This window comes from Coturnix japonica, chromosome 2 (genome assembly GCF_001577835.2).
Source record: "Coturnix japonica isolate 7356 chromosome 2, Coturnix japonica 2.1, whole genome shotgun sequence".
NCBI classification, from domain to species: Eukaryota; Metazoa; Chordata; class Aves; order Galliformes; family Phasianidae; genus Coturnix; species Coturnix japonica.
Window position 1 is genome coordinate 55,896,497 of NC_029517.1, and position 12,377 is coordinate 55,908,873.

The 12,377-nt window shown below is 35.2% G+C and overlaps 1 protein-coding gene across 7 annotated transcripts in view; it reads right to left on the minus strand.

Annotated features, from left to right (window-relative positions):
* Positions 1 to 12,377, minus strand: part of CDH18 (cadherin 18) — a 450,693-nt gene that overhangs the window by 165,460 nt on the left and 272,856 nt on the right. For all 7 annotated transcript variants that reach the window (XM_032442471.1, XM_032442473.1, XM_015854439.2 and 4 more), the window contains one exon: positions 8,116 to 8,189. The gene's annotated coding sequence lies outside the window, so the exon portion shown is untranslated. The remainder of the gene's footprint in view (positions 1 to 8,115; positions 8,190 to 12,377) is intronic.

Genomic DNA, 12,377 nt, shown 5'->3' on the forward strand with positions numbered 1-12,377 from the left:
CTACAGTAAAATACATTATCTCTTGAATGCAAGCAGTATAACTCAGCAACTCATTTTGCAAAGTATTCAAACATCAGAACTGATAGACAAAGCAATCACTGAAATTACAAATGCAGCTTTTCCCAGATGGATGAATTAAAGGGATACAGATAAAAATGCTTGTGGATACATACATAGGAAAAGTCTGCTTAAAGGTAATAACAACATCAACAACAACGTAAGAAGAAAATTACTATAACTTGGTATTGGAGATTTCTATGCATGATCGCTGTTGAAAATACAGAAATATCATTGTTAACTACTGTGATTATCTTGGCAAGAAAAGTTTCAATTAATTAGAAGAACACTTCTTCCAGAAGGCTGCCTCGATGGATGAGTAAATGAAAATCTTAATGTTAGATTTAAAATAGTCTTCTATCCTGATAGAAATCATAACTATGTTTATAGAATAAGTATTTTTACTGCTACTATGTAACAAAAATGAACACAAGCACTAAACACTTACTTGAAGTTTCTACCCTATGGCCGAGGTTGAATAGAAGAAGAATTTTTGCTGACTTTCTTAAAGAAATTTCTTATGTTGAAGAATTTCCCAAACCCACGTAATTAGATTTCTACATGTGGCATCAACAAGAAAATCCAGTCATTTGTACTTTATAAGACACAACTTCTGTACGGTGGCATACATAATATACAATATAGCATAATCATGTCAGACACTGACATTACCAGAATATTCAATATTCTAGAATATTCTTAAGTTTTCTAACTTGCTTTATTGCAAATTCAGAGAGAAGTGATGTTCTAAATTCAGGTGAAATCCAAACTGGATAATATCTCAGAATGACCTTTTAGAAGTCTTACAGAAATGTCTGAGGTGTTGAATGCAATTTAACATAAATTCATCATTTTTTCAGGTCTGAAGATAAATTAATCTTTTAAACAGCAGACAATTTTCATGTACTAGTTAGTTTGTAATATTCTTCAAATCTCTGTGTTAAATACACTAGTTCTACTAAATTGTTATAGTTTTAGTAAACACAACTTTTCTACATTGTTATGAAAATTTTAACTTCCATTCTTGCCCAATTACTTTCCAGGAACAGATAAGAAGGGAGACTTCTTATCTTTTTTTTTTTTTTTTTTTTTTCTTATTTGAGACTGAATGTCAAAACCATAACACCAGCAAATCCTCAGGAACAGAAGGGGGATGCAAAATAAGGTTAATCATTAGGATCACATCTTAAGTTCTGATTGTGCAAACAAAAAAAGACCTACTTAAATTTAAACCCATTAATGAAAAGCTCATTGAAGCTAATGGGATTGTTTGCTTAAGACTAAGCTTAAAACTTAACTTTTTTAAAGATCAGGTCACAGACATTTTAATGGGGAACCTGGAAGACGACCTACTGTGGACAAATAATATCACATATTAAAAGGTACAATGTAAATTAAAGAATGTAGCATTCAATTTTTAAATGTTTTCCTTCCATTACCATGTTAATAACAATAATAATAATAATAATAATAATAAAAACAACAACAATAGAACAACCTGAGTCATGGCATTTGATATTAGGATTTCTAATGAGGGTTCAAAGTCTTCAAGGACTCACTCACAGTTTGCTTAAAAGTTTTAAGTTTAAAACAAATAAATGTTTTATATTGAATTCTTTGCATCCAGTGGACAACTCAAACTACAACTTACATGCACTACAGAGCTCAGCTTTGTTTCTGAAAGTGAGCAGAATGAGAGTTTAGCATGCAATTTAATAATCATCCAGCATCATTAAAAGAGCACCACAGTTGGCTGAAAATTCAGAAAAGCTATGCTCTCACTTCAAGAAGGAATGCATTTCATAGGAAAAAATAAAAATAAATCAGTTTCTGAGAAAAATCTTATATCTCAGTCTCCTTTTGATCCTTACATGACATTGCATACAACCACACTGTTTCCAAAGTACACTATTCAAACAGGGTGAAAAGTGGCAGACTGAGGTAACACATTAAGAACCTGAGAAGGGTGGTGAACAAGTTTTAATAAACCTAATCCTATTTATGAAAATACTCATTCAACAAAGTTAGTAAAGAGGAAAATGAAGAAAATAACAATGAAAAGACGAATTTACAAGAATATCAGCTTCCAAATATGTATAATGAGACCTGGAATATTCACTGTGAAAATAGTCAAGAGAAACAAACACACACCAGCCCATCAAAGTGAGATTCAAGCTCTTTACAGGCTGCACTGTAGTCTTGCATTTCAGTGTTCTGTGTTTCCTCACTGCTTACCTAGACTTTTTAAAAAAAATTACTGAGTGAAATACTTGCAGCTCTACATATTCTAACGTGGAATTATAATTACTAGAAAAAGTTTACACAGTAAGCAATACAACTAGAAAACCTTCATCATCAACTTTTGAGAATTCAAAGTGCACAGATATCAAACAAACCACCACAAACTTCAGGACAGAAAAGCAGTATGAAAATGTAAATAACAGTGATTAGAGAAGCTTAAAAACATAATAAAAGTTCATAATCATGAACTGGTGTAGACATAACAGCTTCAAGGCAACTTCAAGGTCTATGGAGAAAACAGTACAATAGCCTGAAGTAACTCATCAAATATGAGATTAAACACAGAGGCTTGCTATGAGCATCTTTAACACCCAATAAAATGGCTAATGGAATGAAAGCTAGTTCAGCAAGGGTGCTCCATCCCAAAACTCACTGTAACCTAAAGAAATAGCAGTTAAATATAACTGGCAGCTCACTGCCAGATTTCTTTATTTTCTTCACTTCCTAAACATCATCATGCATTTCTAATGTAATATTTTTGTAATTTCTAAATATGAGTATTACTATTAAATTCCTGGAATTACACAATTATTGAAACTAAGCAGACTCTGTGAAAGACACACACATTGTATTTAAGCAACAGCGACTAGTTTTAAGTTCTCATGCACACCCTTTGCATGCAAGTGAAGGGTTCTTTTGAGATTATTGTATTAACAGAGATTTCTTGTGCATTAAAAGGTAAACAGACTCCTAAAAACATACATATGCACGTAACAGTGCAAGTATTCAGTAAAGAATGGCAGATTCAGTGCTTCATCCAAAGCTATTGACAACAAACAGTAAGATTATGTAAGAAAATAATAGTTCTAAATTAACCCTGATGACTGAAAAGATTAATTGTATGAGATCTGCTCTGAAGGTAATGTTTCCTGTTTCATTATGTTTGCCTGTGACATCAGAGGTGGATGTAGGTGGTATGGCAGCAGAGGCTGAACCTTCCCACCAACATTCCATTCCATTCCATTCCATTCCATTCCATTCCATTCCATTCAATTTTGTTGTCATGTGACAGATGACAGCATAGGGGCATTCTGACAGAATGATGTCTGACTTGGAAATGTGTATGAAGCAAAGGTGCATCGCTGGACGCATTCATGTGGAAAAAGCTGCACCCACTGACACTCACTGATACTTGCTGAATGCTTATTGAGATCAAAGAGTGGATGCGAGCGTACTTGAGGGGTGGGTAGTGTGTTTCAGCACTGGTGGCAGCAGCAGTGGATTTGTCTCTCCTGGCGGAGATTTTTATGACTGTAACATGTAGGTTCTTGCTTATCGCTGCTGAAAATGCATACCTAGTGGTGGTGATTGTTTTGAAACATAGTGCTTTAAAGCATAGAATTCTCTGTATCAGATAACACTTCTGTGCTTTTCTCACCTGTCATAGCTTCCATGGAAAAAATGTGGAGGCATTACTTTCAGAGCTACCTATGTATTTTATAGCATTTTACTTAAAAACAGAGAGCAAAACCTGACAATCAATTGTTTGACTTTTCCTAAAATTCTAATATATTTCTTCTTTCTAGAGAGCCTACTATTATAAGCCACATAGTTTAGAAAATGTTAAGTTTTAAGTTTTATCTTACAAATGTATAATGTAAGCATTACATTAGCCTTCATAACAATTTACCTAAAACTTTCTACAACCTTTTATGAATACAAATATTCTTTGGCACAGCTAATTAAATCAATGGAGATGAAATAATAAAAAGGATTTCAGTATCAGATTACATTTTAAACATTACTCTTGGATCCCATTTGGGAAAAGGATTTAAATAAGATTTATTCATCAATCTGCAGCGTTAGCTTCTGCATATGTTTTCATACATTAATTGTGTTTGGTAGTACATATCCAAGCTTTCACTTAGTAAAATATGTCTCACTTGGTTATTCTGAGGTCTAATCATTCAAAATCCAAATTTCCACTTACTGTCAAAACTTACAAGAACTGGTTGAATTGACTAATAAAAAGAGGGGAAAATAAAGAATAGGAACTCAAAATGTTAATCAGTTATCTGTTTCCTTGATGTTCACATTTCCATGAGTTCTTCTGTCTGTAAATGCAGAATACATATCAGAGCACTTACTACTTGTGAACAGCAGCGCTTGTGCTCTGTCATCTTGGGCTGCATAGCATACCCAGGAAACTGGAAATCCATACCATGCTCAGAGCAATACACTGCAGTGATACACATAAGCTCCATTTATCAAAACTTGTTTAAATGCACCTACACTATACCAAAGATGTTGCCAGTCACTCACATCTGCCTATGTCAAAAAGGTCAAGAACGTATCAATTCATTATTACATGGCAGAGTACAATACTGTTTATTTCAGCATGCATTTAAACAAATGCATGAGAAATCTGTCCTACTATGAGGATACAAGAATTTTAATGCATGAATGAAGGCATTTGGTGCATAAACATTCTTTTAGAACTTCTCAGTTAAATGATGGAGATATACATGAACTAAACGTACACGTGGGTAGTAAATCACTTGAATACACTATCTGAATATCCTATCAAAAGCACAAATTCATTCACTTTAGCTATTCAATAAAAACACATGCAAAGTACTGATCCATCTCAATAATATTAATCTGTCATGTTGTCTAGACACACTTTTTTACAGCATATGTTCTACTTGGTTTTCACCTTTTAGCTTTTTGTCATACATACGTGAAAGAGAACTAATCCAATAGTTTTCCAATTCTGTCAATTTATAACTTTGCTAAAGAAATATTACACAGATAAATAGAGAAACCTTGAAAACCTTGTAAGTTTTTTTTTTAATTATTATTATTTTCAACCCTGTGGGGTTATGTGGGCTGAATTTAATCAAAATCATATCATTTTTATATAACTAGATCATATCTATATATTTGCGTTTATAAAATCCACCTGCTAGTGAATATCTGTCTCCTACTGACAGCAGTGATGAAAGAAAAAAATAAAAAAAAATTCATAGGCAAAGTGATATCCAATAACTGAGAATAAGGAAGTCATAGAGAGATGCAAATCCATGACATCTGCTATATCTGCTTTAACTAACAATATTATGAAAACAACATGCACCACAGACAACACGTTTTCTTATTTAATTTTTAATGCACTTTCATGAAGGAGAGAGAATATAGGACTCCAGAGGACCTGACTTGACACAGCAATGTTAAGATTGAGCTCACAAGGCATGGATTCTTTGTCACGCAACAAAATAAATGATAGAAAGCAAACATTTTACAAGACAGTTGTAACTCCATTTCTACATGCGTACAGAAAATCTAATGTATCAAAAATATTCATGCCAAAATAATATTGATCAGAAACTACACAGAGTAGCAACAGTTCTTAAATAAACAGAGTGAGTTATGTAGTAGTGGTGCCAATGTACTCCCACTCTACACACATACACAGACCATCAGAACAAAGCGTTTATCTTTTCTCTCTTTTCTCATATTTTCTTTTTTTTTCCTCCCACTGATTTAACACTATCAGAAATCACAAACTTTCTCATAGACACTGCCCTAAAACAGTCAGTGTCAAAGTAAACTTGCTTTACTTCTGACACAAGCACATTCACATGTGTTCTGTTTCTGTTCTGAAAAAAAGATTCCCTCTGAAAATCAAGGAGAAAACATTCTAGAGACCAACAACATGGGGATTCTTTTCCATCTCTTCTCTTAAAATCTTTAATAATAGAATGATGTAGTGTCAAATGTAGAAAAATCATTAGGAAGCAAGTCTTCTTATCCAGCTGGACTAGACAGGATTTGTACTGCTAAACTAAGATCAGTAACTCTGCTTCTAAGAATAAGGTCATCAGTAATCTTAATCTAAAAACCTAGTTGGAACATTTTAGAAGTCATATATTATTTCCTATTCTTTCCAGTATTTTATTAAAAGCTTTGTTTTTATTTCTATCATTCTTACATTTCAATGACTACTGTCTACGAAAAAAGCCTTGTCACTGATTTTTAAAACTTCAGTGCAATGATATTCACATGGCATTTTGTTTTCAGGTAACATCTCAATCAGTATAACTACTACCCACAGGAGATGGCCTATACTGTTAGTTACTCATAAAATATGTAGCATTTATTCTAAAAATACAATCATCCATTATCAACCTACAACCTATGTAATTTGTGTGATGTGTCAATTCCCTCACTTCCTCTGTTCCTTCCTTGCTTTCTATCAAGGCAATATTAATTATTCAGCAGTTCACATTTGCTTCCACCCAAAGCCCAATGAGATGGCAGGCAGGAGGTGTACAGTCCCTCCGAAAAAGAGGTATTGATTCTAAGCTGAACAGATGGAGGAAGGTTGTGGGTAGGCAAGACAGATGATTTCCTCCAACACAGCTCCAACGGCTATTGAAATATGCAGTCCACTTCCCCTGGCTTTCTAATTCCCTGTCATCTCACTTCAATCTAGCCCACTTAGTGGACAATAAACCCTTCAGCTTTCTGGCTGGGTTAGTTTCTCTCCGGTTATTGTGCTGGGTTGTTTTCCCAAGGGTGTGAATAAGTATCAGAATTGGTACCTCAAAGGAAAGAGGAAAACAGCTGGGAGGTGTTCATCTGGCAGCAATAAGTAGCAGATTGGTTTGTCTCATTCTAATCTGCATCCTGGTTACATCCTCACAAAAAAAAAAAAAAGCACTCCAAAAGCACACCCACTAGCTACTCCAATAAAAGACAAAAACAGCATTCCAAGCCTTCTGTTTATCCCAGAGTCAGGGACATCTTAGTGTATTCTCCTCTTCTGCACACACATATAAACAAATGGCATTACAATGTATTAAGACAATGTCCGTAATTCCTAAGCTAGTATATCTCCTACAACTTATCATTATGACCTTCTGTCTCAGATGTTTTCATACTTTCAATACTAAGAAAAATCATAAAATCAGTTTTTAAACTAATTTGCTGAAGTAGCAACAGCTTTAGAAATACAGTATTCTTGGTGCAGCATTTAATGATTTATTTTTTTTTTAATGTGACTGTTCTCCAGTAACAGCTTAAGTGCTTAATACAGATGCAAATATGTCTAAACATTTACGAGTTCAAGCTTCACACCTATTAGTGCTCTAGTTTAATTTTCCACAACACAATACTAGGTCTACCCAGTAAGACCCACTATTATATGTTGCTTTCTTTTGGAGATATTTTCTCCTGGGAAGAAACAGAAAGCAGTTAACACCTGTACTTTGAAAAATCTGACATGATGCAAAAAACACTTAAATTAACAGAGAAGCACTCTGCAAATAAAGCTGACAGTCATTTACAGTACAAAACAGAGTGGCATTTTTGGTAGCATGCAAGTACAGATGACAGGCATATCTTTATTCAATTAGTTCCTAGTTTCCAAAGGCAGAGTTGTATGTGCACAATCAAACTGCTACCTCTAATTTTAGAGACTTTCTATACTGAATATTTAAAACTACTTAGTATCTAAATGAATTTAACGGAATGCCACTTCACTTACTTCTCACTTTCAGCTTTCAATAATATTATATCTGTATATTTCAATGCTGCGTGCAATCCAATTCCTAAATACAATCAAACAGATCTGCTGGCCTTTTTAAAATGTATTTCAGTTTCAAAATAGCTAGACTTATATGCGTGCAAGACGCAGAGAATGAAATGACAGCATCATATTTATATTCTTCTTAGTATTATAAAAGTTTCATACCAATCCATTTACGTTTTCTACTTACATCTGCAGCTAAAATAGCAGGTAAAACAGGCACTTACTGTTCAGTGGTTACAGGGCACTTCTCCACTCCTTTTCGAAACAACTTGCCAAATCAAACCTACTGCCTCCTTATCTGCAAGCAAACAAAAAGAAAAGTCAGATTTCAAGGAACTGAGGGAGAGGGTATTATACTAAAAATGTCTTTCAGGTGAAGTAAAAGGCATGTGATATTAACCTTTAAACTTTCTCATCATAAAAGCCACTAATAATCTATGAGTGTGAAATCGCTTCACAAGAATACAGTAAAAATCTTTAACAAGAAAAAAAAACAACAACAGATAACAAACATGAACACACAAAAAAGAAAAATAAAAACAAAAATAAAACAAACAAACAAACAGAGCAACAAAAAAACAAACAAAAACTCAAACCCAAATCCATTGCTTTTGCACCAGCTCAATTTTCTAGCCATTTACCACAGCATGAGCCATGAATATTTCAATAGTGAATTAAATTCTCATTCCTTTTATAGTGGTCCACTGCAGTCAAGGATTGGACAGGGTTTGTGCCTACCACCATGTTATTGTCACTTACTTTTTCTTTTGTTAATTTAAAAGTCTAAATATGTTGCCTTGTTATTATGAAATTAAACTTCCTTGAACAAGCTCTCTATTTTTATTTTTTTCTAATCTCAAAGCTGGAAATTTCCATTGGTGAAAATGCAATTGAAAAACAAAGGCAGCTGTATGAAACTTTCACTTTCTGAGCTACACAACAGTTACTGCATTACTTAACATTTCCTAAAGGTATCAGTATCAGCAAGCATTAGGGTTTAACCCAGCAGGAAGTTTAGCACCACAGTCAATTGCTCTCTGCACCCTCCTAGTGAGATGGAGGAGACAACCTGAAAAAACACCAACGAAGTAGAAACTACGGATTTAGATAAGAACTATTTATAAATAAAAGGAAAATAATAATAGTAGTGATAATAATCTACTATAAGTACGTCGCTGCAAAAGTAATGACTCATTTATTTCCATGGAAACTATAATCGATACAAAAAGTACATCAATGCTATTTAAGAAATAGAAAAAATCTTCAACTGCAAAACACTATTTTTCAACATAGTCATCACCATTCTACATTTTCAGTAGCAATGAACAAGAGCCTGCATACTACTCTTGCAAAAATTTCCACCAGCAAAGATAACCCACAGTTTCAAAGATGCTACAACAGCATTGTTGCAAGGAAAATGCTTCCTGTACAGTCTGTCACTCACTGGCCCAAAGAGATGGAAGTCAGAAGACAATGGGTGTGGTAGGACAGTCCAACCAAGGTAGGTATGTGCTCCATGGTCTTCATACTGCTATGGGGCCTTATGTTATTGTGCTGCAGGAGAAAGCTTGTCTTCTACTCTGGCCCATCTCCAAAAGTTTATCTTTCAGATTAGTCAGCATCTCAAAGTAGTGATCAGAATTTGTTTGTCTGCATTGCAGGAAATTCAGAAGAATCAACTGTTTTCTATCACAAAAGACTGTGCAGATCACTTTACCCACTGAGGACTATATCTTGAACTTTTCTTTCAATGGGGAGATCACATGATGCAGTTCCATGGACTGCAGTTTTGACACTAGCACATAGTGGAGACACCAATTCACCAGTAAGTATGGAATTCAGGAAACTGTCATCTTCAGCATTGTATTGCTTCAACAGGTTCAGACAAACTTTCAGATTGTGTTCATTCTCTTCCTGAGTCAGCAGTTCTGGGATCCACCTGGTGCAAACTCTACAGTATTCCAACACTGTCACCATTGTTTCCAATGCACTGAAGTCGATATTCAGCTCCCTGTTCATAATCAATCAGAACGTGTGGATGAACAAATTGAAAAGTTTTTCATTTCATGGTGAAACCAATCCAGATTGTGGCTTGTCTTTCATGTCACTGCCACCAGTGCTGAAACAAACTACCCACCCCTCAAGTACGCTCACATCCACTCTTTGATCTCCATAAACATTCAACAAGTATCAGTGAGTGTCAGTGGGTGCAATTTTTTCCACATGAAGGTGTTCCAATGATATTTGCTTTATACACATTTCTACAGACATCATTCCGTCAGAATGCTCCTATGCTGCCATCTGACACACGACAACAAAATGGAATGGAATGTTGGTGGGAAGGTTTAGCCTCTGCTGCCATACCACCAACATCCACCTCTGATGTCACAGGCAAAGATAATGAAACAGGAAACATTACCTTCAGAGCAGATCTCATACAATTAATCTTTTCAGTCATCAGGGTTAATTTAGAACTATTATTTTCTTACATAATCTTACTGTTTGTTGTCAATAGCTTTGGATGAAGTACTGAATCTGCCATTCTTTACTGAATACTTGCACTGTTACGTGCATATGTATCTTTTTAGGAGTCTGTTTACCTTTTAATGCACAAGAAATCTCTGTTAATACGATAATCTCAGAAGAACCCTTCACTTGCATGCAAAGGGTGTGCATGAGAACTTAATACTCATCAGTGTTGCTTAAATAAAATCTGTGTGTCCTTTATGGAGTCTGCGCAGTCTCAATAATTGTGTAATTCCAGGAATTTAATAGTAATACTCATATTTAGAAATTACAAAAATATTACATTAGAAATGCATGATGGTGTTTAGGAAGTGAAGAAAAAAAGACACACAGTTTTAATCTGTCACTTTGATAGAGATTTCTCAGAAACATTTCAGGAGACATTACTTTAAGAGCAGACCTCTTATATTTACAAAACGAGCGTACAATTGTTTGTGTATCATCACCCACCAACTTATGTCCAGTCCGTCATCCTACACCCCTCCCTTTGGCCACTTTAGGTCAGATTTTCTGGTTCTGTCCCCTCCCAGCTCCTCCTCAATTCCTCACCAGCAGGACAATCTGAGGAGGTGAAAAACTGCAATGTCCTTGACTTTGTATAGCATTGCTCAGCAACAGCTAACGCACTGGGATGTTATCAATATTGTTTTTCCCCAAAGGCAAAACATAGCATCATACCAAACACTATGAATTAAAAAAAAAAAAAAGAAAAAAAAAAATCTGCTCTGTGCCAGCTAAAGCCAAGATATTATGTATTGCAAGCCATAACAGCCATTCAGTAGAGTTATTAATAATTGCAGATCTAGCACAAATCAAATGTGCTGGAACTATTCCTATAACAGTAGCACAAGGAAGCATCTATTTATAGCAATTTACAGCAAGCCCCACCTACAAGAAGCCAGATAGCATTTTAGAAAATTAAAGTTTAAACAGTCATTTCAGGCCTAACGTATGTTAGAGAAGTCACTGCACTAAAGTCAGGTTTTTTTTGTTTTTTTTTTTTGTTTTTTTCATGAAGTATGGAAATCTCATCACGACTAAAAAAGTGAAATATGAACAACCTGCTTTCTAAAAGAGGTCTGTGTTATTCTCAGACCTCTCATCAGCACCAGTAACCATTAAGCACTTGCTTCTAAATGACCACCACTAGCTCCTACATTCCTGTCAGTCCAGAGCAGTAGGTAGTGATGGGAAACTACAGGAAGTCCCCCCATTGTCCTCTGCATGCCCACTCCTTACACATTGCTAGGAGACAGCCCCTGCACTGCATGGGTGAAAATGCATTAAAAATGCTATTTTAAAGAAAAACCTACTCTGAATGAAAATAGACATTATCACCATCTTCTAAGTTGAAAAATGAGACATGTCAAGCATCATGGGGTAAAACCTACTTTAAAACATGGATTAGGTGAAATGAGGTCTGAGCTACATCTGCCCACTCTAATTCTCTGTAGAAGAGAAGCACAGATGAACCTCTGCCAACTTTTATGTCCCCACAACACCATTAGGGCAAGAGACCAGCAGTGACAGCAAGCTGCCTAACAGCTGCTCTCTGGCTTAAGGTAAGGAGAAGGCAAAAGCAAATGGCCCCAGGTGAGGGTCACAGGCCTCTGCCTCAGTCAGTTATCTAGATGCCTGATGCTGTCTATATTCCAAAGAATGTTGTGCATTAGAAGGGCCTGAACATTGAAGGTTTTTAAACATCTTTAAGTATCCTGCACTCGCTTTTCTAGTTCAGTACAACGTACAACAAGGGGATTTTGAAAACCAATTTATTAACAAGTTATTTAGCACTGGAAAGAAGTCTATAAAAAGAGAGAGAGAGAAAAAAAAAAAAGTTGTTATGGTTTTATACTGTAGCAAAATAAAACAACAGTTACTGGAACTACACTCATTTAAATCAAGAGCAGGAGTCTTTTGCTACTCAGAGTGAGAGCACTAGACATGAATGCGTATTTGT